The following is a 26793-nucleotide window of genomic DNA, read 5'->3' as shown; positions in this document are numbered from 1 at the left end:
GTATCTGCTTGTTAAAATGACTGTGACTTGTATTTATCTAATTATAAGTATTGATATTTATTTATTTATTTTTTTTTTTTGCTGAGCAGACTCACAAACGTTTCAATGCAAGTAGCATTTTGTACCTTAAAAAAATATTTTCTTTTTCAGCATATTTTTCAGTTCAGACTGTAATTTACTTGACTAGAGACGTAAAAAGAAAAGAAATACTGTCAATTATATTCATACACTAATTTTGATAACTTGGAACACCCCCCCCCCAAAAAAAAAACTTCTCTACACGCAAAATAGTTTCCCTCGTTTCTCACCTCAAGAAAAAAAAAATTGATACATGTTGCATCTGGTTTTAACCCTGGAGAATTCATGGGGTCACATATTTAAAAGAGGATTTAGATGTCTTGGGTTCTCTAAGTTTAAAGAGTATTGCATCGAGTTTGGGCTTACATTTTCTCTGCCGCTTATCCTCACAAGGGTCGCGGGGAGTGCTGGAGCCTACTGTCAACGGGCAGGAAGCTGGGTACACCCTGAACTGGTTGCCAGCCAATCGCAGAGCACATCGAGACAAGCAGCAGCAAACTCCCCGCGACCCTTCTGAGGATAAGCGGCAAAGAAATTGGATGGATGGATGGATTTTACCAATTTGTGGGTGTTTCTTTTCCAGATTGGACAGAACATTTTTGAATGAGGGCAGCACGGTGGAACAGCTGGTAAAGCGTTGGCCTCACAGTTCTGAGGTACCATGTTCGATCCCGGCTCCACCTGTGCGGAGTTTGCATGTTCTCCCTGTGGCTGCATCGGTGGGTTTCCTCCGGGCATTCCGGTTTCCTCCCACATCCCTAAAATATGCAACATTAATTGGACACTCTAAATTGCCCCGAGGTGTGATTGTGAGTGCGGTTGTTGGTCTCCATGTGCCCTGCGATTTGCTGGCAATTAGTTCAGGGTGTATCCCGCCTCCTGCCCATTGACAGCTGGGATAGGCTCCCGCTCTCCCCACGACCCTAGTGAGGATAAGCAGCGAAGAAAATGGATAGATGGATGTGACCAAAATGTGTGTTTTTTTTCAGATTGGACAGATCATTGTTGAATGACAGAAACAAAAATATCATAATTGAGCTCCTGTGCGAACATAGTTTCTGACCCAAAATCGCAATCAATTGTCCAATTGGATACAATTGCCCAAGCGGATTATCCTCACAAGGGTCGCGGGAGAGCTGGACCCAATAACTAAAGGCGGGCTACACCCTGAACTGGTCGCCAGTCACTTGCAGGGCAGAGAGTACAAATACTTTTTTTTTTCAATCACTAGAACTATAAATACTCGAGTAAAATACAGATACCTGAAACATGTACATAGAGTAGCAGAGTATTCGTACGTCGGTGATTCCTGCCACAGTTTACCCTTTTTTTTTTTTGTATTGCATTTTTTTTTTTATTCCCCTTTGCTATTCCACATTGAGCATTCAGCGAATGCTAACAATTTGCATAAAAAATGCCTTCCGGCGCTTTTTCTTCCTGACCTTATTTCTTGCTCGGGGATTCTGGGGCGAGATGATCCTCCCGACACGCCCTGTCGTCTCCCGGCGCCGAGTATCGCGCACACATGCACACAAACACAAACACAAACACAAACACACCCTCCTCGCGGCCCGGCAACCTCCAGGCGGTGCACCTGGGTACAACGCATGCACAATTCATTTCCTGCCCGCGTGCAGTTTCGCGGTTCCGCGTAGCCGCGCCGACGCAAAACCGACTCCGCGACGCGTTACCTCGCCGTCATCGGGAAGTCGCATGATCATCCGGAAGATGAACAACGAGGAGGATTGATCTCCCGCCGGGATATTGATTCGCCGAACAACCCAGACTGGAAGTTGTCAGCTGTGCGTCGAGCCACTTACGTCCTGAAGCAATCCTGCAAGGAAGCCGAAAATAACACCGACGCTCGAGACGTGTTCAAGGGGAATTCCGCCAGGAAGTCGCCCGGGAAATACTCGAGTTGGATGACAGCTGCTCCGAGCCATTTGGTTTTGACCTCTGACCCCGGTTTCGCACGCAAGTGTTTCTGTGTGCCGCATACAGTTGAAGAAGCACTCCTTACTAAGCACCTCACACCCTGGTGTGTTTTTGGAGGGGCCAGTTTGGTCTTAATGGACGTGTTGTATGAGAAGGAGTCAGGACTGTCAAAAACTACACAGTAACATCAGTGTGAAAGTGTTTTGTCAAGTCTTTGTCTTGTCTCGGGATCCGTCCTAGTCCTTCTTTTTCACTTGTGCTGCTGACTGACAGCATGAGCCCACGGGGATGTGAGGATGAAAGAGAATTACTGACGGCTTGTCGGTCGAACCTTCTGCCGCTGATTGGTTATTTTTCCTCGGACGTGGTGGTTTTCGAAAAATGAAATTAGAGCTACACGAGAAAACTGAATTGAACAGACGTACTACAGTCAAATTTATATGGACAATTTTAACAATATGACAACAACGTTTTGTTGGTGGGGGTGTGGGGGGTAATTGCAAGCCCTATTTTTTATTTGACCTGTTTTTAGACTTAAATGACAGTTAAAAATGTTTTTTTTTTTTGTTTTTTTTTAATGCATGTGCATTTTACTAAAGGATTTACAATAGTGAAGGTTTGCCTGAGGAACAGTTTCTTGTTTCAAAAACTGAACAATCAGATTTCAACACAACACAAGTCAACAGATTGTATTCAAAATATTTTGTTTCATTGTTATTATTATTATTATTATTATTACTATTATTTTACCGTGATTGGCTGGCAACCACTTCAAGGTCTCCCCTGCGTCCTGCCCGATGACACCTGGGATTGGCTCCAGCACTCCCGTGACCCTCGTGAGGATAACCAACTGAGTACAATTTAAGAAATTTTGTACAAGGGTATTATTTAAACATTTACGTAAGAGTCATATTTGTCATTTAAAATATATAATATATATATTAAGAGCGGCACGGTGGATCAGTTGCTAAAGCATTGGCGTCACAGTTATGAGGATCCGGGTTCGATCCCGGCCCCCGCCTGTATGGAGTTTGCATGTTCTCCCCTTGCCTGTGTGGGTTTTCTCCAGGCACTCGGGTTTCCTCCCACATCCCCAAAACATTTAACATAGGTGTGATTGCGAGTCCGACTATGTGCCCTGCGATTGGCTGGCGACCAGTTCAGGGCGTACCCCGCCTCCTGCCGGTTGACAGCTGGGATAGGCTCCGGCACTCCCCGCGACCCTCGTGAGGATAAGCAAATACTAACACTTGTTTTGACTTTGCGCCTCACTGAAATCTCACTAACTCGTTGTCCTTCCCTTCACTCAGGATTTTGAAAGTTGGCACCCTCCAAGGATCCCCCTCCCCACCCCCGAAAAAAAATCCAACTGTCAAAATGTATGAAATATAGAAAGAGATGCTGAGTAGGGCGGCGAGAAGAGACGACAAGTAGGAATTTGAGTTTTTTTCTTCAAGTGCCATCCAGGTGAGACAGACTGAGAATAGATTTGAGCTCTCTGCGGTAAACGACATTAAAGGTTGGGAGCTTTTTTTCCTTTGTTTGATGGCCTCCCCCCGCGGGGCTCGGCGACAGGGAGCGCGGCGCGAGCCCCGTTAAAAGAGGAAAAATGACAGCAGCCATTTCTCTCCGCGGCCCTTCACGCCGATGGAGGTATAGTGAGAAAGAGAAAAAGAGCAAAGACAAAAAAAAAAAAAAAAAAAAAAAGAGAAAGGCAGACAAAACACCAAAGAGGAGCCTTTGGGGTTTTATCAATCAGACCCGCGCTGAAAGGGAAGGTCCTGGAGGTCCTTGCGTGAGAAGACAGGTGTCTCGAGCATTCTGGGTCAGAGGTCGCATCGGTCCACCACATCAGTCACCGCCGATAAGTCGTCAGGCATCACCTCGAGACCTCATTACTGTATCGCAATCCTCAGCTTTCATCTGCGATTTGGATTTCACGTGCGGTCGAATACGAGAGCCGCGCACGGGCGAGGGCCGCCGCCGTAAATGGCTTACAATTGATTACTCCGGATCTGATTGTGTTTTTATTTCCGTATATGAATAGGGCGCGACGACGCCTCAGCTCACGAGGAGCCGCCGCGGCATTAGCATAGTAATAACGCGCATGCCGGCGTTACGGAAATGCATTACCATGCAAAACAAAATATTATTTGAAGATTAAACAAACAAACAAACAACCTGACATTCAAATCATGAGTGGAGGTATTTGGTTTGGCCACAGTTAACTTTATTTTACAACCCAGTTAAAAAAAAAAAATTGCTATAGTTAAAAGTTAAAATAAATAGAGTAGCAATTAGATTATAGATTTTCTTTATACAAGGTGGGGGAATATTTGTTAAAATGTGTGCTGAATGTATTTTCCTTTGGAGGGACTTGTATTTAGATGTGTTTTGTTAATTTGTGGAAAGAAATATTTTTGCTTGTCATTTTATTGTTTTAACAAGTGTTTGAAAAGGACAGGAAGTGACGTGTGAGGGGGAGTTAAGAGAGCAGAAAGAGAAATGCAACAAAGTGGAAATGAGTGGTTGTTTGAAGAAAAAAAAAAGTTAACTGCGGTGATTTATTAACAATAATCAACATGTTCGACAAGGACTGTTGACAGTTCATTTGTGATAGTGTGTCGTTTGAATGGACTGCTCAAATCACGCCGTAACGTGGTGGAGTTAGCCGCCAATACCCAGACTGAGTGTACGCATGGAACTTTGCTAGGACGCTAGCGACAAGCTAACGCCAGCTAGCGAGGCCTGAATTGGAGCACAAGGAAAAAAGCTTCGCAACGGATCAGACCGTGAGGACTTGGATGAGGCTGGACAATTGGACACAACCCTCGATGTTCGTCACTCCCACATTGGGGTTTGAATTTCTTTTGTTTTGCCGGCTATGTTCAATATTTGTATGGGCCCTTAAGTTAGCCTAGCTTAGCGAATGTGTACATTGTGTACCAGTTATGTTGACTTTATTTTACTGAGAGTTTGTTTTGTATACAGATTTTATTTTCCAACCTTTATTACGTCATTAAATGTTCACACGTTTTTGTTACATAACAGGTCTATTATTTGACTATCTGCAAGACAATTTAAAAAAAAAAAGTAGGGAGTTTATTTGGTAGTTAGGTTATTTAAATTAGGATAATCTTAATTCAGAAGGGGAAATATTATTTTAGAGACCTTTTTAGAGGGAATAAGTGTGCAAGTAAAGAGTAAAGTTGTAATAGAAGTTTAGAATAATTATCCTTCTGTTAATTGATTAGTTCCTAATTTTGATTGAGGAAAGAACTCAGGTTAGTCACCTCTCGTTAAAATATTATATACTTGAGAGGCGCTACGACACCACAGAAGTTCAATTTGTGAATTGAGTTCATGTTTTGCGTAGATAGCAATGTACACATCAGGACCAAAACGGTCTTCTCCGCAGGCCCAATCAGTAACAGGAGATCTATTTCTTATATCTGCTTCATGACGTTGTATTTGTTTGGTCTTTTCTTTTCATTTTAGTCACATTTCTTTTGGCTGCACTGCCTCCACTATGCGCCTGTGAATGTTAACGTTGGCATTTTTCCATCTTCCGATTGGTTGATCGGCGCAAACCTTACGGCCAACTTCGACTAGCAAAATACTGTACATCTGTAGTGAGCTGCACAAAACTTGCACAAAAATCAAACTTTAATTGCATGACCTAGTAAAATCGATCCTGATTTTTGGCAGGAAAAAAAATTATATACATATACACTACATCACAGGTGTCAAACTCAAGGCCCGGGGGCCAGATCCGGCCCGCTACGTGGTTTTATGTGGCGAATAATGTGTGTCAACTCCCATGATTTTTGTTCAAATCTGTACAAAAATTTCAACTTGTCATATCACAAATTATAAGATGGAGATATTGCAAGCATTTTTGGCTGACCAAACATCAACAATAATTGAAAAACGCATTACCCTTGATTTTTGATTCCAGAACTAGCTCATACAAGTGCAAATATGATGAGGTGATGAAAGGTTTGTATGGTTTCAGTCATAACGGCCCTCTGAGGGGAAACGGGAACTACAATGTGGCCCATGACAAAAATGAGTTTGACACCCCTGCACTATAAAATAAATAGAATTAACGGGTCCCCCGGGGAATGGTAAGATAAGATTCGACTGAGGCAGACGTCGCCTCGACCCGGTTGGCTTTGTGTACGGTCGTCAAGCATTTGTTGCGTTTGATGACAGAAATCGATTTCATTGATTTACATTCACCTCCTCCGTTCGTCTTCTGGGTCCAACACTTGATTGTTCCCTTTAATCAAAACGTTTCCACGGACATCCGAGCGTCCGATTAGGTCAGACGAATGATAGCACGACCATTCGAGGTCAAATTTCGAATGTGCGATACAACGACTATGTTTACAGATTGTACTTTGCATCATTGGGTTACATCACGGAGTTACTGATGGCGTAGTGGTACGCACGCCTGCCTATGGTGCATTCCCGCTCAGTGACCGTGTCGATATCTGCCCTGCGACTGACTGGCGACCAGTTCAGGGTGTAGTCCGCCTTTCGCCCGAAGCTAGCTGGGATAGGCTCCAGCTTTCCCGCAACCCTTGTGAGGATAAGTGGCTTAGATAATGAGATGACATGACAGGTTACATCATGAAACTGTGTCTACAAGCTGTTTGCAGTGTACTTATATGTATGTATATCCGTGTGTGTGTGTGTGTGTCATCCTGCATGGTATTGCGTTGCCAGATAACTGAGTAGAGTACTCTATTTGAGTACTAAGTACAGTACTGTACTGCAGTAACAAATTACAGGTGTACTCCTGTATCAAAACACGTTTCTTGCACTATTGACTTCAATCCTAAATGTCAATAGTCAGCATATCATTGTCCATCCATCCATTATCCAAGCCGCTTATCCTCACAAGGGTCACAAGGACGCTATCCCAGCTAGCTCCGGGCAAAAGGCGTACTACACCCTGAACTGGTCAGTCAGTCGCAGAGCAGATATCAGCACCATCACTGAGCGGGAATCGATTCCACGCAGCCCGCACCAAAGTCAGGCGCGTGTACCACTACAACATCAGTGACTACAAGCATATCGTTGTCCATCCATCCATCCATTCTCTTTTGCCGCTTATCCTCAAGAGGGTTGCGGGGTGTGCTGGAGCCTATCCCGGCTGTCAACGGGTACACCCTGAACTGGTCGCCAGCCAGTTTTTGGGATGTGTGAGGAAGCCGCAGTGCCCGGAGAAAACCCACACAGGCACGGGGAGAACATGCAAACTCCACAGAGGTGGGGCCGGGATCGAACCCGGGACCTCAGAACTGTGAGGTCAACGCTTTACCAGCTGCTCCACCGTGCTGCCATTGTATTTATGAAAATATAGCTATTAATTCCTGATTTGTTTGCATTACATGAGTTTGCTTTACTCTTTTTATACCGAGTTGTTGATACAACCACTCATGTTTGAAAATTGGAAAACAAAAGAAAAAGTCATCCCTTAATCTGTTTTTGAGTTTAACTGTACTTTTTTTTTTTTTATTAACTGTGAAAATGAGTTTAATCACAGAGTACAGGGTAAAAAAAAATCAGCCTCCTTGTTGTTACCACACGCAAATCATACATTGTGAAGTGAGGCAATTTCTCGGAATGTTCTTTCCCACTCTGCCATGACTGCGTTATTGTTTCCAGACGTCTGACACGGTCATTGTGCAATTACAAACCCCTCCAAAAAAAAAAAAAAAAAAAAAAACATTCACAGGAATACAATTGCGACAGAATCCAATCTGTGCTCAGTCACAGCTGCATTTTATTGGACGACGCGAACTTGACCATCTTTACCCCGGGGGTGAGAAAACCAAAATCAACTTTTATGGCTCAGTGACGCACGCCCTTAAAGATGTCCGTCCGAGTTTGCGTGCGTATGACTCAGACGGGTGCATCTTGCCTTTCTGTTACCTCATGAACATAATAATGAAGCTCGTGCACCGCGCATGTACACAAAAGCGCACGTGCAGACGGTCAAAAAGCGAAGGGTCCCACGGAGTTCAGGAGCTAGTGAATAATACAAGCCGCACGTCGGACCTTGTAAAAATGGCCCGCGTGCGACATGCATACGAGGTCGGCCGTGCGCAAATGCGCGAGCACGCGCCGGCGTGAGTGTACTCGTAACCAGATGAATTATTCACCGTTTACTGATGAGGAGCCATTTTGGGCTCCCGGGAGTGGGCCGCGGACGCTGGCGAGGCTTCACCTCTCCTCGCTTATGCCGTCATCTTTTATTCACCTCCTCCTTTTTGCGGCGCCACTCAGAACCACGTTGGCTTCAGTCATTCTAATCAACTCTCTTTGTGGGTGACTGGAAAAAATATATATATTTTTCTTTTTTGTAAATGTGCCGTCTCGTCGTCTGATCCTACTGACATAGTTGAGAAACATACCCCTTGTTTTATTGAAAGGATCGGTGCCGGTCGGCGCTCAGGAGACAAAGACGACACTCAACAAAAGACCCAACGTTCCAAAATGCTATTTAGCCTCAATAACTGGCATATTTGTTTCGACCAAAGGCAAGTTCTCAAAACACACTTGACATTGCGTGAAATCAATCATATGAGCCCCTTACCTATGCCGAGAAGGCGGAGAGCCGTTCACCCAGGTAGAGGTCCGCTTGTCAACCAGCTGGGCGTCCGTACGAAACCCGCAGCAGACTCTACCTGTTTGTACTCTGCATCTCTCTATTATACTTTTCAGTTGCGTGCGAGGGAAAGGACGGGCGGCCTACCCGTGTCCCACCTGGCGCCGCAACAATTGTTTCTAACCCTGATTTACTAGTGACACCTAAGTGTGTCCTTCAGGCCCTGAGAAACATCTTACGCAGCCATAAGTGTCGAGACATCCCACAACAATGTTCGTCTTTGGTATGCATGTGAACAAGATAGTGAAAACGGTCCAGACGTCTTGAGCAGAAAAACAAGTGATGCGAAAAACAAGTGAGTGATACGAAAGTGAAAAACAAGTGAGTGAAAAACAACTTATATAACCATGGTTGCACAATACATTCGGGGATTCAACGGTTATGGGAAGCATCACTAATTAACACTCCTTTCACCCCTGATGGTAATGCTTATTTTTATGCTTGCTGTATGACCTTGTAATGTGAATTCAGAGACTTTTTTGTTGTTGTTGTGGTTGAATGAATTATCATATTATTATCATTTGAAGAGAAATTAGCCAAAACCATGTGCAAAAACTGTACTATGCAACAGTACTGAAGTGAAGATATACAGTTGGTTTAAACTGGCTTCACCACCAGTTCAGTTGTTTGTTTGTTTTTAGCTAGCTAGCTAGCAATTCCTCCACCCTCAAAAAAATGCATCTTCCCAGGAGGCCACAATTTACAGAACAGCTTGACGTCGTTATTGAAATAACACTTAAGTGTTTGTTTTTGTTTAGTTCTATTATTGTACATACTAGCGTTTCTGTGCCTAATTCTACGGTATTAAGATCTTGAGGTTCTCGCTCGGACTGATGGCCATGATGTACGAATTAGAGACGGCGGCACTGAAGAAACAACAGGAAGCAGAACTTCAGGTGGCAGAAATGAAGATGTTGAGGTTCTCGCTCGGAGTGAGCAGGTCGGATAGGATTGGAAATGAGCTCGTTAGAGGGAGAGCCAAAGTCCAAGACAAGGTTCGAGAGACCAGATTTCGATGGTTTGGACATGTCCAGCGGCGAGAGAACGAAATATATTGGTAGAAGGGTGCTGAGGATGGAGCTGCCTGGCAAAAGAGCGAGAGGAAGACCAAAGAAAAGGTTGATGGGTGTTAGAGAGGAAAATGCACGAGATAGGCTGAGATGGAAAAAGATGACACGGTGTGGCGAGCCCTGACGGGACAAGCCGAAAGGAAAATAAGACGATGATTAAGACTACGGTATTATGTTAGAACGCAACGCATGTACCTAGCGGGGGGGGGGGGCATGTACCTCTTGAATCCTTCTAGCTCACGACCTTGCTGGCAACTCCCGCCTTTCATCGGGCTGTGGAAAGTGACGATTTGGTGGATGTCCTCCAGCCGCGGCAACCTTGAAGCAAGTATACAGTATGTTCGCGGCTCAAACGTGGAAGGATGTCCAAGGACAGAAAGGATGCAAAGCTTAATGGTAGCTGATTGACAGTTGAGAGCTGAGAGAGGCGTGCTTTCAGGACAATTCCACGGACACGCCCACAGCATTTACGGTAAGAGCATAGAGAACAGCATGGGGGTTTTTTTTCTCACAAATTTGAACCCTTGTTTTATATCTTCTGTGTTTTTTTTTTTACGTTATTTTATTTATGTACTTATTTATTTGTCATTCAAATTTCAGTGTTGGCAACAACACTTCCTTGTGGTGTGTCAAATTTACAAGACATATTTAATTTCGCTTTACAGGGAACTGTTACTTGGAAAAATGTTTTCTGTTGCATTCATTTCCATCCATCCAGCCATCCATCCATTTTCTTAGCCACTCATCCTCACAAGGGTCACGGGATTTCTGGAGCCTATCCCAGCTGTCATCTGGTAGGAGGCAGGGTACACCCTGAAGTGGTTGCCAGCCAATCGCAGGGCACATGGAGACAGACAACAGTCGCACTCACAATCACACCTAGGGGCAATTTCGAGTGTCCAATTAATTTTGCATGTTTTTTTGGGATGTGGGAGGAAACTGGAGTGCCCGAAGGAAACCCACACAAGCACGGAGGGAGAACATGCAAACTCCACACAGGCGGGTCCGGGATTGAATCCCAGACCTCAGAACTGTGAGGCAAACACTTTACCACCTGATGAACCGTCCCATTTCAAATAAACAAATCCATCCATTCATTTTCTTTGCCAGCCAATCGCAGGGCGCATAGAGACAATCAGCCGCACTCACGATCACACCTAGGCGCAATTTAGAGCAGGGGTGCTCAATGCGTCCACCACCGCTGCTTTAGTTAGCAACACAGTCTGGGCAACGTAGAGCAAAGACGAGCTAGACGTGCTGCTTATGTTTACTTTCAATATTAATAGAGAAAGTAAAAAATAAATGCTATTGTTTTTATATGCAATGACTGCTGGAGTATGTGAATAGTTGAAGAAAAAGTGGTTAAACTGGACGAAATTTTCTCTTTTCCGAGTGGGAAAGGTCTGCTCTGAAGCCAAAGTAGAAAGTGCAGGATGAGACGGTGTATCATTTGTCCAGCTAATGTTGCATGTTTTTGGGATGTGGGAGGAAACCAGAGTTCCCGGAAGAAACCCATGCAGGCACGGGGTGAACTTGCAAACTCCACACAGGCGGGTCCAGGATTAACCCTCAGAACTGTGAGGCCAACGCTTTCCAGCTGCACCCCCGTGCCGCCCCCGCATTAATTTCTTATGGGAAAAATTGTTTCAATATCAAGAGGTTGACCCGCGTCTCGGGAAGGGATGGTATTGGACCTCAAAGGTCCCGCTTTAGAACCAGTAATCGGGCTCTTATTACCAGAAGGAGGCTTTCACACCTGCGACCACGGGGCAACCTTCACTTAATGGGTCCACTGAGAAAATCACAAGATCTTCACATAAACACCAACACAAATTCACACAGCGTATCCCCACTCGCGCACGCACAACACACACAAACGGACTTTTTGAGTGATCCAATCGGGGCGGGCTTCCTTTATTCCCCGGGTTTCATCCCTCACTTTCAGGTCCATCAATCCCAATTAGCAGAGCCAGAAAACCCACATATGGTTCACTCATTTCGGATCGCACCAGAACAAAACCCAAAAGCTCCTTTAGCCCATAGTGCTAGCGTGTGTGTGTGTGTGTGTGCGCGCTCGTGTGTGTGTTTGGAGTTTCCCATCCGGCGCAGCCGTTGTGCTTCTTATTAAATAAAGCCCGTCTAAAGCTGTCCTAATCCTTTCCCATAGCTAACCCTCCATGCACATATAGACACATGCGCATTTCTGCACGGTTGCAGAGGTTGAAGCCTCAGCAACACTTTTTTTGTGTGTGCGTTCCGTCAACACGAGCACAATGAGCGAAAGACAGCGGCGGTATGAGGGCTCAAGTTGTACACGCACATGTGGACCTCTCGGACTTGGCTGCGTATCATCCCGGTGCGGAGAGTCATTCGTTTGAGGTTCATCGGATCTGCACCACCGGCCGTGACATCAATCTTGCATATGCCTACTATATAAATCTCACATTTATAATCTACTACTCAAGGCACAGTTTGTCTGTCAATGCATTTCCAAAGGCTGAAAAATGGAAAATGGTAAAAAGTACATTATAGTCGGATTTGAGCCAAGATGAAAGCCCTGTAATTCCAGTTGCTGCAGTGAAGAAAATAAGTATTTGAACACCCTGCTATATTGCAAGTTCTCCCACTTAGAAATCATGGAGGGGTCTGAAATTTTCATCGTAGGTGCATGTCCACTGTGAGAGAGATGAGCTAAAAAGAAAAATCCAGAGATCACAATGTATGATTTCTTTTAACAATTTATTTGTGAGACAGCTGCAAATAAGTATTTGAACACCTGTCCATCAGCTAGAATTCTGACCCTCAAAGACCTGTTAGTCCACCTTTAAAAGTCCTTATCCTGAGTCAGATGCATCTGTGTGAGGTCGTTAGCTGCATAAAGTCACCTGTCCTCCCCATACAATCAGTAAGACTCAAACTTGTAACATGACCAAGACCAAAGAACTGTCCAAAGACACCAGAGACAAAATTGTACAACTCCACACGGCTGGAAAGGGCTACGGAGAAATTGCCAAAAAGGTCCACTATTGGAGCAATCATTAGAAAATGGAAGAAGCTAAACATGACGTTCAGTCTCGATCGGAGTGGAGCCCCGTGCAAGACATCACCTCGTGGGGTCTCGTTGATCCTTAGAAAGGTGAGGGATCAGCCCAGGACGACATGACGGGACTTGGTCAATGATCTGAAAAGAGCTGGGACCACCGTTTCCGAGGTGACTGTTGGTTATACACTAAGACGTCACGGTTTGAAATCATGCATGGCACGAAAAGTTTCCCGACTTAAACCAGCACATGTCAAGGCCCGTCTTGAGTTTGCCAATGACCAATTGGATGATACTGAGGAGTTTCGAATGGAACTTTTTGATCATACTTCCACTAACCTTGTTTGGTGGAAGACGAATGATGAGTTCAATCCCAAGAACACCATCCCTACTGTGAAGCATGGGGGTGGTAGCATCATGCTTTTGGGGTGTTTTTCTGCACGTGGGACAGGACGACTGCACTGTATTAAGGAGAGGATGACCGCGGCCATGCATTGTGAGATTTTGGGGGACAACCTCTTACCCTCAGTCAGAGCATTGAAGATGGGTCGCGACTGGGTCTTTCAACATGACAATGACCCGAAACACACAGCCAGGAAAACCAAGGAGTGGCTCCGTAAGAAGCACATCAAGGTTCTGGCGTGGCCTAGCCAGTCTCCAGAGCTAAACCCAATAGAAAGCCTTTGGAGGGAGCTGAAACTCCTTGTTCCTCAGCGACAGCCCAGAAACTTGTCTGATTTCGAGAAGATCTGTGTGGAGGAGTGGGCCAAAATCGCTCCAGCTGTGTGCGCAAACCTGGTGAACAACTACAGGAAACCTTTGACCTCTGTAATTGCAAACAAAGGCTACTGTACCAAATATTGAGACCTTGCATGGGGCTCCACTCCGATTGAGATTGACCGCCATATTTAGCTTTTTCCATGTCTAATGAATCCTCCAACAGTGGACCTTTTTTCACTAAGCTGCTTGGCAATTTCTCCGTAGCCCTTTCCAGCTCTGTAGAGTTGTGCAATTTTGTCTCTCGTGTCTGTGGACAGCTCTTTAGTCTTGGCCACGTTACAAGTTCGAGTCTTACTGATTGTATGGGGTGGACAGGTTGGACTACAGGAAACGTTTGACCTCTGTAATTGCAAACAAAGGCTAATGTACAAAATTAACATTGTTTTTCTCAGGTGTTCAAATACTTATTTGCAGCTGTATCACGCAAATAAACCGTTAAAAAACATCATACATTGTGATTTCTGGATTTTTCTTCTTCGATTATCTCTCTCACAGTGGACATGCACATACGATGAAAATTTCAGACCCCTCCATGATCCCTAATATAGCTTGGTGTTCAAATACTTATTTTCTTCATTGTACATTCTTACTTAAAGCGTTGAAAACATTAAATAGAAAATATGGACTGAAAGTGTTCATCTGTGTGTATTTATTTGGGTAACAAGTGAAATTAATGACGTAATTACATCTCGACTTGTCTGCTCTCCAAAGTCATCACTTATGATTACACCCGTGAATATGCACGGGCACACATTTGGACACTCAAATAGGCAATTTGGGGGGGGGGGTAGCTTGGAGGTGGGAAAATATGCAATGCATGTGATTTAAGAGTCCTCATGGTCCAAATGGTTGCGCCTCTCACCCACATTTGCGTTTGTGCACGCACATCAATTAGGGTGTATTATATATGTGTGTGTGACCAAATATACCGCAGCTAAGTATTTCTTTTGTTTCCGGATAAAGATCGGGTCCAAAACAATCTGCGTTGTCTCTTTCAATCTCTCGGCCACACACACGCGGATGCTAATAGATTTGCTGGTAGGGGTTCTGAGCCCCAGCGAGACCCTGCAGGCAATCACCACTCTGAGCACAAGCTGCTCTCCTCTGGCTCAAACTGCGAGCACATTAGAACCTACACACCCACCCCCACCACCCCCGTGACAAAAAAAAGCAGAAACTCGGGGGGGGGGGGGGCGTAATGGGACAATGTAATACAGGCAATTGGTGTGCAAAGGAATATTTTGGAGTCTTTTGTTCTCATGTGTATACATGAAAAGAAATCTGTCCTCTGTCCATATCATTCGGGAGGGATGGCGCGTTCCATTTGACATCGTTTTACTTGCGGAACAGATTCACCTGCAGACCACAACGATGACAAAATGGTCCAATTTACATGGAAATGAACAATGTTTACGGAAAACAAAATCATATCCAGCACACTCCAGTACACGCATTCAATATTTTGGATTCTATACATGTCTTCAGTGTATAGAAAGGCTCAGAACTTGGTATCTGTATTGTTGGTACTAGTAGCGGTCGAACCAATGGGTCAGCTAGTACGCAAGTCGTCTTTGAACTCTGCATTGACATTTAAAACTTGAAGTCGACTAATCACTCACGGCATTTTTGGTAGATTTAATTCGCCCGTCTGTTGCAGTCTGTCACGAGTCATTGGTGCGGGGGAAGACCCAAATGCAGGACTCCGTGGCAAAGGCACAATGTCCAGTGGGTTTTATTTCAGAAGCAGTGTCCGGACCCGGTGACCTGGTGCAAACTCAATGAACTGACAAATGCCCGTGACGAAAACTCCAACATGAATCCACGGTCAATCAACATGGCGAATGCACAACAGCTGTGACGAGTGCCAGAGGTGGCGCCGCCCAGAGCGGTGACCAGCCCACACCCCTCCTGGCAGTGCTCCAGCCCCTGCTCATGACACAGTCCCTGGACTATCAACACAGTCACCATTCATGTGTACAGAAATAAGACGATTGTGGATGAGAATAGCGGCTAACCTCGCTAGCTTTGGCTATTGCGATCCAGGCTAGTTTTACGATATTCATACCAGCAGGGCCACGGGACTGTCAAGGGGTAAACAACGACGGCAGGAGCACAAAGAGAAGCTTCAAGTTCGTCTCCGAAATGTTCTGTCCAATAATGCTCGGGCAACAAATATGCGATATCAGGACACACGGCAACACCATAACATGTACTGGTCGCAGTTTACATGTACCGGTCCCCTGAAAAAGCGCAAAACCGTTTGTGGACTGCTGTGCTCAAGAAAACATTACTTCTTCTTTTCCTTTCGGCTTGCTTCTACTTGACTTTCTTTGCATTATAGTCGACCATAAAAGATATTTAGTTGTTCAAGCCCTAACTAAGTCAGACACGAGCCCACAAAGCGTGGTTTGTTATCTCATTTCCGCTTCACTATTTTCAATTTCCACAGCTTTTATATGCTGCATCACGAGTCATAACCGAGGCTCGATGACATCAGCCTCCTAAATCCATATTTATATCCAGTAAAAGTGACTTTAGTGGGTGTTAGAGAGCAGGATGCACGAGATGGGCTTAGATGGAAAAAGATGACACGCTGTGGTGACCCCTAACGGGACAAGCCGGACGAAGAAGAAGAAGAAGAAACAGAAGACTTTTTTTCCTTAAGGATATTTTATCTAATTTTGTAGATGTCATGAGCAAGGCTTGGCGACTGCCAAGAGGGGCGTGGCCTGGCCACTGTTCTGGGCGGTGACCCCTGTCACCGGTGTGTCAAGCTGTTTCACATTTGGACTGTACTTAGGCATTTAAGTTGGAGTTTTTGTCACCGGCATTTGCCAGTTCGTTGCCTTGCGTTAGTGAGTTGCATTCACTGCCTGTGGGACACTGTGCTTCTACGCGTAAATTAAGATTAGCCCTAGTCAGAGCGATTCTTTGCCCTTTTGTTTGATCCAGTCCCGTTGAGTTTGATCGTTTGCCCCATAGTCATCGGACCTCGCTGTATGTCTTTTGGATCCTGCCTAGCCTAGCGTTTCTGTGCCTCTGCCTTGTCGGACTGCTACATCGTGTATGACCCAGTTTCCGGAATGAACCACACTGAACATTATGCCTCTGGCTCGAAGTCCTGCATTTGGGTCCGCCCCCGTACCAGAAGTTCGTGACAGTAAATTATCTTATTTATTTATTTATTTATTTTTAATTTGTTTGTTTTAACTATGGCAATTCTGACCTTCCCTCTGCATGACTGCGTGGTGTAGCCGGGGTCAGACGAGAGGAATGTTCTAGTGTTGTTCCGGTGTCTGAGCCTGGACAAAGCAAAGGGCAAGAGATCAGACTCACACAAAAACACACTCACGCATGCGGCAATGTTGTGTTACTGCAAGTCCCACGAAGCGACACGTCACGCCCGGGCGGGAAGAACCACTGGAGAATGATGATGATGATCCACCTCTTTGTCCCGCCGTCGCGGATTCCAGGGCATCATGGTCAGACTCGGTTACTTTTCCGCTCTCCTTCTATCCACTCAGCACACACTTTCGGCTCCTCGCTGCAGCATCACGAAGTCGACAGACAGTCCGCAGTCGCGTCATTAATATCAGGCGCGGTGTCTCACTAAATATTAATAACTGACATGCAGTCTTGTCAAGGGTTTGCGTGTGTTTGCGAGCGTACTCTCGAGCAAGCAACCTCGAGATGACGCCTGTGACAATACGCCGACAGCGGAAGGAGATCTCAGCCAAAACGCCTCATCCCGTCTTCATTTGATGAATTCCCGCTTCCGTTTCTGGAGCACATCGTGACATCCTTTCGCAGGAGCGACCACAACTGCTCACCAAGTGGGAGCTTCCTGGTTGACGGCCCACGCTGAGTGGAAGATGGATTCTGAATAAGTGGAGGGATAATTGCAAAGGCTCGAGAGAAAGGTCAGATCAATGGCCGGTCATTTGCGAGTGGGGGAGGGCACAAGTGGGAGGGGGGATACACCTATTTTCTGCCCGGGTGCTCATTAACATTAATATTTCGGGTGTGATGTCAGCTTGACAAACATACAAAGACTTTTTTTTTTTTTTTTTTTTGGATCCACAAAAGAAAAACCTTGAGCCTCAATAAATAGTTACACCGCCATACGATATTTATATTCGCTGCAGACGCGTACGCTTTTCACAAAACTACCTACGCTCACAAGTCAACAGATTCTACATCGAATTAGAAACTAATGAGATGGGTACAACGGAGACTCGTATCAGAAAGGTCGCCTTTGCAAAGATATCAAATCATTTAGAAAAAGAAACTGAGACGTTTTCATTGCTATCTGCCATAAGTCACATGGGAATTGGAAAGAATCAAAACTTCAATTATTTTATTTTAAACCTCGGGGAAGGTCTACGTTTATTTCGTTTTCTTGATAAATGTTTGATGCGCCTCTTGTGGCGGATCTCATTAGCTTGCGCGAGTGTACCTAATGAAATGCGGAGCGTGTAACCGAGTGTGTGCGAACAATGGCGCTGATGTCATCGAATAAAAAGTGAAACGTGTTTTTAATTCATGGGCGCATAAAAAGGCGATAGTGACCCCGAGGAGACATTTCATCCCGGGTCTCACGACAGCCTGACATCAGCAGTAGTTCAGAAATAATGGAGGCGCGTGGGGTCAGATTGCACCTGCAGACCTGCCGATATTTGTGCGCGCCGGATTTGTACCCTCGCCCTATCTCCGTTTTGATACACGTCCACACAAATCTCTCGCAAATGCTTGACCAGAGCCTCCGGCTTCGGCTTCAACTTGTATTATTACGTTTCAACTCGAGCGCGCCCAAACGGATCTACGAGACGCGTTCCCGACACGGCAGCCAAGCAGCGAGCGCCGCCGACATTCATCTCACATCATATTTATCTCCCAGCAGAGGAGCAAAAAACACTGCCGTCGCGCTATCTGCAATCCCCTTTCTTCCCGTTTTATCTCCCGCAAGGCATTTACATTTCCGGCCTGTCGCCGCGTGGCCTTTTCACGCTACCTGAATTGTTAATAATTAGTATCTGGGCTACCGACAATGGCTCAGAACTGGACGGTTTCCAATGCCCCGCGCTTTCATAGAGATGAAAAGGGTAGGCGCATAAATTCTTTCTAAATAGGTATTAATGATGTATATTATGCTCATCTAACACTGCTCTAAATACAGAACAGTCGAATTCCCAAGTATTTCAGTTCTTACGAGTTGAATAATGTATTATTAAACCCTATATGGGATTACCATAAATTGGTAGCAGGGATCATATCAGCACAGTGGAATTGTAGCGTGTATAGCAATTTAGAAACCATTAAAAAACCCTAAATGTCCCTCATTGTGGATTTGTATCAAAGACCTAAAAACAGGGCGCATTGTCCGGGTTATTATTCGTCATCACGGACCCAGACAAAGAAGGAAGGCAGTAAAAGCGCTCGATAGGCACATCTCCATATGAAAGGAGCCCCGTTGCCGTTGCCAAACGGCTGCACGCATTCGTAATGCTGCTCAAACACAGGCAAAGGGAGTTTTTCCACGGGGGCGAGCGTGTTCAAGCGGAGGCTCGCAAGACAAATAGTCATCAATAAGAACACGGCTGGCCTTGATTCCAGCTGCCGCCCATTTCGAAACAAACCAAAAAAAAAAAAAGGATGACGGACAATCGTCAAGCTGTATCGTAAGCGGCATGAGGTCAGGTAAGGACTGTTGGTGTCAAGGTCTTCAATTACAGCAGCTAAACGAATATTAAACTGCGACACGGTGATGGCTGAATTAACTTTTCACAGCACGACGTGTGTCCCCCCCACCCACGTCTGAATAATACAAGAGCGCATCTCCCGCGGCGCGAGCCCGGCTGTCACGTTATCAAGCGGCTCACTGTGGAACGTTGACGGCCGCACGGAAACTGGCAGATGATTGGCAGCCAGCTGAGGCTGAAATGATAAAATAGTTCACGTTTCGGTATGTCCTGACAGACGACGCCGAGGGGAAGGGAATTTTCATTTTCATTCCGTACGTGTGCGCCAGAAGTGTACTAGTATAGAGCTCGTGCACTGGCCATATTAATGGTCTAACATAGCATTCTTCAATGCTAAGTCGGTTGCAGACCACGCGTAAATACGTCTTATGGCACGACGCCCAGAGTTTTGTCCAATACCGTTAAACATTTAGAACGGGATAATAAACCAAGGTACGTGGAAAAATGAGCGACGCTTGGCATGGAGGACCCATACTTAATCCCGAAGTCGGTGTTTTCGCCCATACGAAAGTGGACTGTTTTGGACAACTGGATCTACACACGGATCTGGAGAGTGAGTCGTCGAGATTTACACGGAAAAGTTTGAAAGCGTAGAAAAGTCTGGACGCATACAAATACTTCGTTGCTGGATCTGTTCTCAATCAAGACTAAATCCCACATAGCGATAGAGCCACTCAGATTTTTTCAATACAAATACCAATATTTAAATAAATGACCCCTGGTTTTACACAAACTCGCCTTCATTAACTGTGTCAGCTCCTCAGTACACGGAAGCGTGTTGGGGCCACACGTTAAACTTTGGTAAACCTCTCCATGACAGACATTTTTTTTCTTTTCTTTTTTGTAATATGCATTGTTCTCAAATGAGTCCGATGCGTATTTGGGAAAAAAAGAAAATAAACAGCTGGGACAGGCTTCAGCCCCTGTACACGAAAGCGTGTTGCGGCCACACGTTAACTTACGTAAACATCACTGTGACTGACGGTTTATTTTCTTTTTTTAAATACGCATTGGACTCATTTGAGAACAATGCATATTGGAAAAAAAAGAAAAAAGTGTCAGGCAGAAGTTTACCGAAGTTTAACGTGTGGCCACAACACGCTTCCGTGTACGTTGGACACGACTCCCTGTCTTTTTTTTTTTTTTTTTTTTCTAAAAGGAGCCAACTTGGCGTTATAAATACTTCTTGGGAATTTAGAGAAGATAGAGATAGAGAAGATTATTTCCTACCTGAATTGAATTGATCGCTACACAATCGTGTGTATTTGGTTGGGCACCATCCATCACGTTTAATTGCCGAAATCCATCGATCTTTTCTGGTCTTTTCAGCTGGTATTCCATAGAATGGTCTCTTTGAAAATCTGTCTCGTCTGTTGTAGCAACCAACAGCACAAAAAGTCTCGGGCATTGTGTGTATTCTGCTTCGGTTCCATCTTCAATGACTGTCCCTTCTCAAACCCTGTCCTTTCCAATATCCGAATACTATCCATCACAATACAAATAACCATTGTGGAAGTACAGTACCGTATATAAACATGCCTGGCACTCCGGTGTGGCGTTTACGTGCTTTGCCAAGTTTTCTATGCGCAATCTAGCTTCTTCCCATATTAAAATAAGATATGAGTTTGATTGAAGGCTCTAAATTGTCCGTAGTCCCCCATCCCCACCCCACCTGCACGCTAATTTAGACAAGCAGTCAAGAAAATTGATCTCTGTCTGCAGAATGAGTTTCTTTGAGGAGAAGACACCACGGTCAACTTGCATCAGAATAATGTGAAGACAAAAGTTTAAAGAAAGAAAAGAATATTTGGATCCTGCTTTCTTGGAGTATGTAATTGGGCACTTCTTTAGTGAAGAATAAAAGCCACTGAACATTATGCCCTTACCTGGGAGTCCTGCATTTGGGTCTGCCTCCACACCGCTGGGATGTGACAAATAATTTGTGGAAAAAAAGCATTGAAAAAAAATGCTTGGTAGAGTTTTATGACATAGGTTACTAGAAGAGGTTCATTGGTATTTAGTAATGATAATAAAGATGAGACAAGAAACAAGACAAATTGTGGGGTGTAGAGACAAAATGTTCCTTGCGCACATTCAGCTGGACAGTGAACGCACCTTGACATGCTGTGAAAGAAACAACAGCTTCCACAAAAGGCTGCAAAAGTTTGTTAGCCACCAGCAAACTTCTGTAGATGTTTTTTTTTTTTTTTTTTTTCCCTGTCCTGGGGGGGTTTCTTTAACGCGTCTCGCATGAAAGCACACGCTCACGCTGGGAAATATTTTCAAGGTTCATAACAAGCCAACGGTGTACACCCAACAAAGACACATGGCTTACGTTAAGCGTCAGAAATCTTGTTAGAGCTGGTTTACAATCTTACTTCTGCCGTGATTTATTGCTTCGGCTCCAAATACGTTTACATTTACCGTGCACGGGTTCATCCATTTTCTGTCGGTATACGTATTAAACGGCCACCGCCGCTTCCACCGGAGGCCCCGTCCTACTTGTCGGGGGAAACAACATTTACGGCAGAGTAATCTGTATAACGCACACGAGTGACTGCGCGCATAGAGGAGGAAAAATTGCGACCGCACACAGGGGCAAAAGAGAGAAATACTGTAACACAATTATGTATTCTTTTGCAAAACACAGGCCACCATAATACAATCATCGACTAGACTGTTTACTTAATTATACATTCAGTCAACATTTGACTATAAAAGAGGGCTCGCTATCCGAGTACTTTTAATCAATTATTATAGGAGGTCTGTCATGGAGGGGGTAATGACTGTCTTTTAGTTGATTACATTTTTATGTACTGTAAAAGATCTGTCAAAACAAGGGCCCGGTGCAGACTACTAAATCCAGTTACCTTCCCATCCGCGCAGGAAATGACCTCCACCGGGTCATGTGCGAGTCGAGGATGCGCGGCGTGCGGATAGAACAGGGTGGGGTCGAAGCCACGGAGAGACTTCGCCGCCCATCGTGCATTATTCATGAGCAATGAATGAATACAAAAAAAAAAAACCCTTTCAAACGTTTAGCGAAAGATGGGACCCATCAGCGGGAGGTAACGTCAGCGACGTGAAGTCGGATTTCACTCGTGTGGTTTTTGGGTTTTGACGCTCGTTTTTTACTCTGATGTGTCCCGCTTTGATGAAATGAGAAAGAGAAGGAGATCAAATGCGCTGAAAATAGACGCGTCGGGCCGAGCGGAGCCTTTTTTCCATCTCGGCGCCGTCGGCAAGGAGAGTGTACGGTATCCGATGCCCGGCGAGAGAGTATTTCTAAGGCCGGAGCCTCATAAAAGTGGACCGGCAGGTGCTTGCGAGTGCGCATCACCCCAGACGAACGCACGCAGTCATGCACGCACTTACTTATACATACAACAATCAAGCACGCGTGAGCTGATTCAGTCAGACATCAGACTCCAGCAATCATTGACTTTAAGTGATCCTCGGCTCCCTAAATCACCGCCGGTGCGTAAAAAGAAAATTGCCGCTTACGATCAGATGTACCGTAATAGTGTCTGGCTTGAAAAGGAATATTTATCATAAGAGATATTTACACCATTCATAAACACGCTGGGGGTAGGAGCGCCAGACTCCAGATGTCTCTCAGATTAAGATGATACTTTGTTATGCTGCTTAAACTCTGCCAGGGGGATCGGCTGAGGACCGGGTTTTTCTAGACTCTCGTTGGTCGGCCCCTGGGTGACCCGGACCAGTCGGGGGGAGACTTGAGATGCCATACCTGGTGAAATGCACCAGTGTGACTGATTGAAGGAAGTACGGAAAGGACTTTTTGGACTCAGAGGCTAGAAAAGTGGGTCAGGTGTCTTAATGCTCGCAGTCACGGTTCCTCGCATATTCTCAGTGCATTTGTGTGGACCGGTCTCACAAAACGTTGGATTTATTCCCAAGAAGCAGCGTCTGGACAATTTCAAACGCGTGCGGGAGGCGCTCAAGTGTCCCTGCAGAGCCGGGGGCACCATCAGTAAATCGCAACGGAGAATACATCAGCGGCGATATGACGACACAGACGCGGACGTCAAGGAGAGAGAGGGGGCGGCACTTAATGGCGTCGATATGTCACTACAAACGACATCATTATCGGTGCCGGTACGAGCGACGGGACGCGAGCGGGCGGAGGCGAACGGGCGGCTTAGCGCATCGCCGTGAACGCGCTCGGAAAAACAAACCTCGATATCCGAGCGCATGTTTACTCTTTCCAGTCAACGCATAAACCGGGTGATTTATGAGTTCATTCCATTTCAAAGGCAATCCACAGTATTATGGGATGTGGAACAAGAAAAGGCCGAGATTTGAAGCTGGAAAAAAATGAACTACCGTGATTTCCGGCCTATAAGCCGCAACTTTTTTCACCCGCTTCAACCCTACGGTTTATGCGGTGATGTGGCTAATTTGTGCATTTTTGAAACGACCGTAAGGGGGCACTCGGGCGGAAAAGGTAAGCGTCAGAGCGGTGGAATGTATGTGCCGAGGAAGTGACTTTTACCGGTCCGGCCCTATTAAGCAAAGCAAAGCAAATTCATTTGTTTAGAGCATTTAAAACACGGGGTAACTCAATGTGCTTTAAATGATTAAAGGCATTTGAAAACAACCAGATAAAAGGACTTTAGGATTGGAGTTATATGCTCTGACCACTTTGTTTTGGTCAGAACGCGAGCTGGAACATTGTGAATGAGCTGCAGCTGTTTCATACTCTTAGTATAGGAGCAGTATTATCTTAGTCACGTCAGAAGACCATTACAATAGTCAAGTGTACTTGAGATAACAGTACGGATGAGCTTTTCCTGGTCTGCTTGACACATACAAGACTTTACTCTAGATATGTTCTTCAGATTGTGATTGATTTGATATGATTGGTTAAAGTCAGGTCGGACTCAATCAGAACACCAAGGTTTCGGACTTGATTTTTGGTTTTTAAAGATAGAGGGTCCAGGTGTTTACTAGCAGCAATTCCGTTTTCTTTATTGCCAAAAACAATAGTCTCAGTTTTGTTGAGATTTAGTTGAAGAAAATTTTGGCTCATCCAGTTATTTATCTGATTTAGACAGTGGCACAACACCGCAATTGAACCGTAGTCATCTGGAGACACTGCTAAATATAACTTTGTGTCATCCGCATAGCTATGGTAGTCAAAATAAAAGTTTTGAAGAATTTGACCCAAGGGTAGCATATACAGGCTGAACAGGAGAGGTCTAAGAACTGACCCTTGAGGGACCCCATATTAGCGCTGCACTACCATGTTACTTCTGTGTCTCAGTGATTTTTACCGGTATGTTTTTTTTTTTTTTTATAACCGTCCTGTTAGCGTGGCGCTAGCGTGTTACTGCCGTGTCTCAGTGATTTTTATCGGTATGTTTTTTTTTTTTTTAGAGCGGCGCTAGCGTTGTGTACCGTCTTTCTCTGTAAATATCTCGTGTTTCCATGTAGGCACTTGCGGCTTTTACGCAGCTGCGGCGTATGGATGCACCAGACGGTATTTCCTTTACAAATGTACCGGGAGAGGCTTGTAACCAGGTGCGCTCTGTAGGCCGGGAATTAGGGTGAATAAAAGTTGAATTTCCTCGAATGAAACGTACCCTCGCAACTGCTTCAAGCTCCACTCAGGGGGTCTGCCGACGTTGGGGCTCTGCCAGTTGCACACTTCAAGGAGGAAGTTGCTGTTTTGTTCTATCAGTCCAGGAAAGACTCAAAACATAGCGCTACAGTATTCTATACGTTCCCTTCTTCAGGAAGTTTCTTCATCGTGACCCCCTCCTCTGATCAAGGCCCCTTTGCTTCTCATTAACGCTCACCAACTCTCATTTTCCTTAGCGTTAGCGTCATGCTAAGAGAGTGTGTCTGGCTGCAATTTGTCGGCGTGACAAAGGAGCAAAAGAGAGAAAAAGTCAGCTGTGATCAGCACAGATGGAAAGACACCTGCTCTGTGATGGGCTTTTCAAATCCTTCATCCATCGCTTTCCTGTCCCGGTTGAAGCTCGTACATATGCACACACACGCACAAAATGTGTTGAGTTCAGAGGCAAACTTGGGCATGACATGAAGGGACATCTTCCTCCTCCTCCTCCTCCTGTTGTCCACCATGGATGCCGGATGATGGATGGGACAGGGAGAAATGGGCCACAGATAAAACGACAGCATGGAGCCCTGTCGATGGGTCCAAATGGGGGCAGAAGGGAAGTAGCGGGGGTGATGCAATAAATCCAGCTGAGCGGCCTCAGTTGTGGCTCGGCCTGGGATGACTTTTCTGCTCTCTTGACAGTGGACATAACGTTTCGCGATGGATAGTGCGACACATCATTTGGTACAATTACACAAAAGTAATAATTGCATTTTCAAAGGACAGTATATCCTGACACATCATAATATGGTTGTAGCAGAAAATTGACTCTCTTTCATGCTCCTATTGTGCACCGTCAGGTAAGAATCTTACACCCTAAAAATATGATTCATCTACATTGGAAGTAAAAGTACACAAAATCCAAACTATTTCATTGTTTTGTACACAGTAAATACTTCAAATAGTGACTTTGCTTTAGAGCAGGGGTGTCAAACTTATTTCACAACGTGGCCCACACACGGCCTTGGTAGATGTCAAGTGGGCCGGACCGTTCAAATGATACCATACTCTGCTATAAATAACCAAAATATCACGTCTTTCCTTTGTTTTTGGTGTAAAGAAGCGCAAGAATATTAGGAAAATGTTGAAATTTAATGAACACTCCTTTTACAAAACATCATGAAACACCTCAGATGTAATCATGTGCAATTTACTTTTATCATTCAGATATATGCATTGCAACTGATCGCAATGATTGCACAAAGGCACGAAACTTTAACAAATTATTGGAATTATTGAAAAATACAGTAATGCCCTTTAAGATTAAACGTGATTTATAAACAAAGGAAATTTTTAAACCATTACACGTGTGTATATCAACTCTAAATTTAATCCCTGCCTACACCTTACAAACTAAGGAGAGTGTTATTAAATGTGTAAAGAAGAAAGTATCCACGTGTCCTGTAAATGTGCAAGCGTCATACATGAAATTATGAATTTCACCATACTTTTTAAACTAACATTAAATTTCTATTTTTTTTAATCACTACAGTAAGGATTCATCTTCACAGAGCTGTATTTTTTCAATGTAAACGGCATTTTAAAGACGTTAGACGTTGTTGTCTTCTTCTCTGAACCAAACAACGTTGTCTTCTAGTCTGATAAAAACAGTATGCCCCCTTATCGGATCATCCATAAATTGCATCTCATTAAAAATATTTATTCTGTCTTTTATGCATTTTTTTACTTTTAAATTATCCTGTAGACCTGATCGAACCTCCTTGGGGGCCACTTCCGGCCCGCGTGCCGTACTTTTGACACCTTTGGTTTAAAGGAAGTGACGTCATACCCAAGCTAACAAATGG

General features: G+C 44.8%; 1 protein-coding gene across 3 annotated transcripts in view; it reads right to left on the bottom strand.

Moving 5' to 3' along the window:
- rgmb (repulsive guidance molecule BMP co-receptor b) overlaps window positions 1-9868 on the bottom strand; it is a 39239-nt gene extending 29371 nt beyond the window's left edge. For 2 of the 3 annotated variants that reach the window (XM_061816961.1, XM_061816964.1), the window contains exons 1-3: window positions 8621-9868; window positions 1770-1912; window positions 1521-1672 (exon numbers count right to left, since the gene is read on the bottom strand). The gene's annotated coding sequence lies outside the window, so the exon portion shown is untranslated. The remainder of the gene's footprint in view (window positions 1-1520; window positions 1673-1769; window positions 1913-8620) is intronic. The other variant, XM_061816968.1, reaches the window with a different exon arrangement.
- Window positions 9869-26793: the final 16925 nt, after the last annotated feature.

Source organism: Syngnathoides biaculeatus, chromosome 4 (assembly GCF_019802595.1).
Source record: "Syngnathoides biaculeatus isolate LvHL_M chromosome 4, ASM1980259v1, whole genome shotgun sequence".
Lineage (NCBI taxonomy): Eukaryota > Metazoa > Chordata > Actinopteri > Syngnathiformes > Syngnathidae > Syngnathoides > Syngnathoides biaculeatus.
This window is presented reverse-complemented; position numbering and strand designations above follow the sequence as displayed.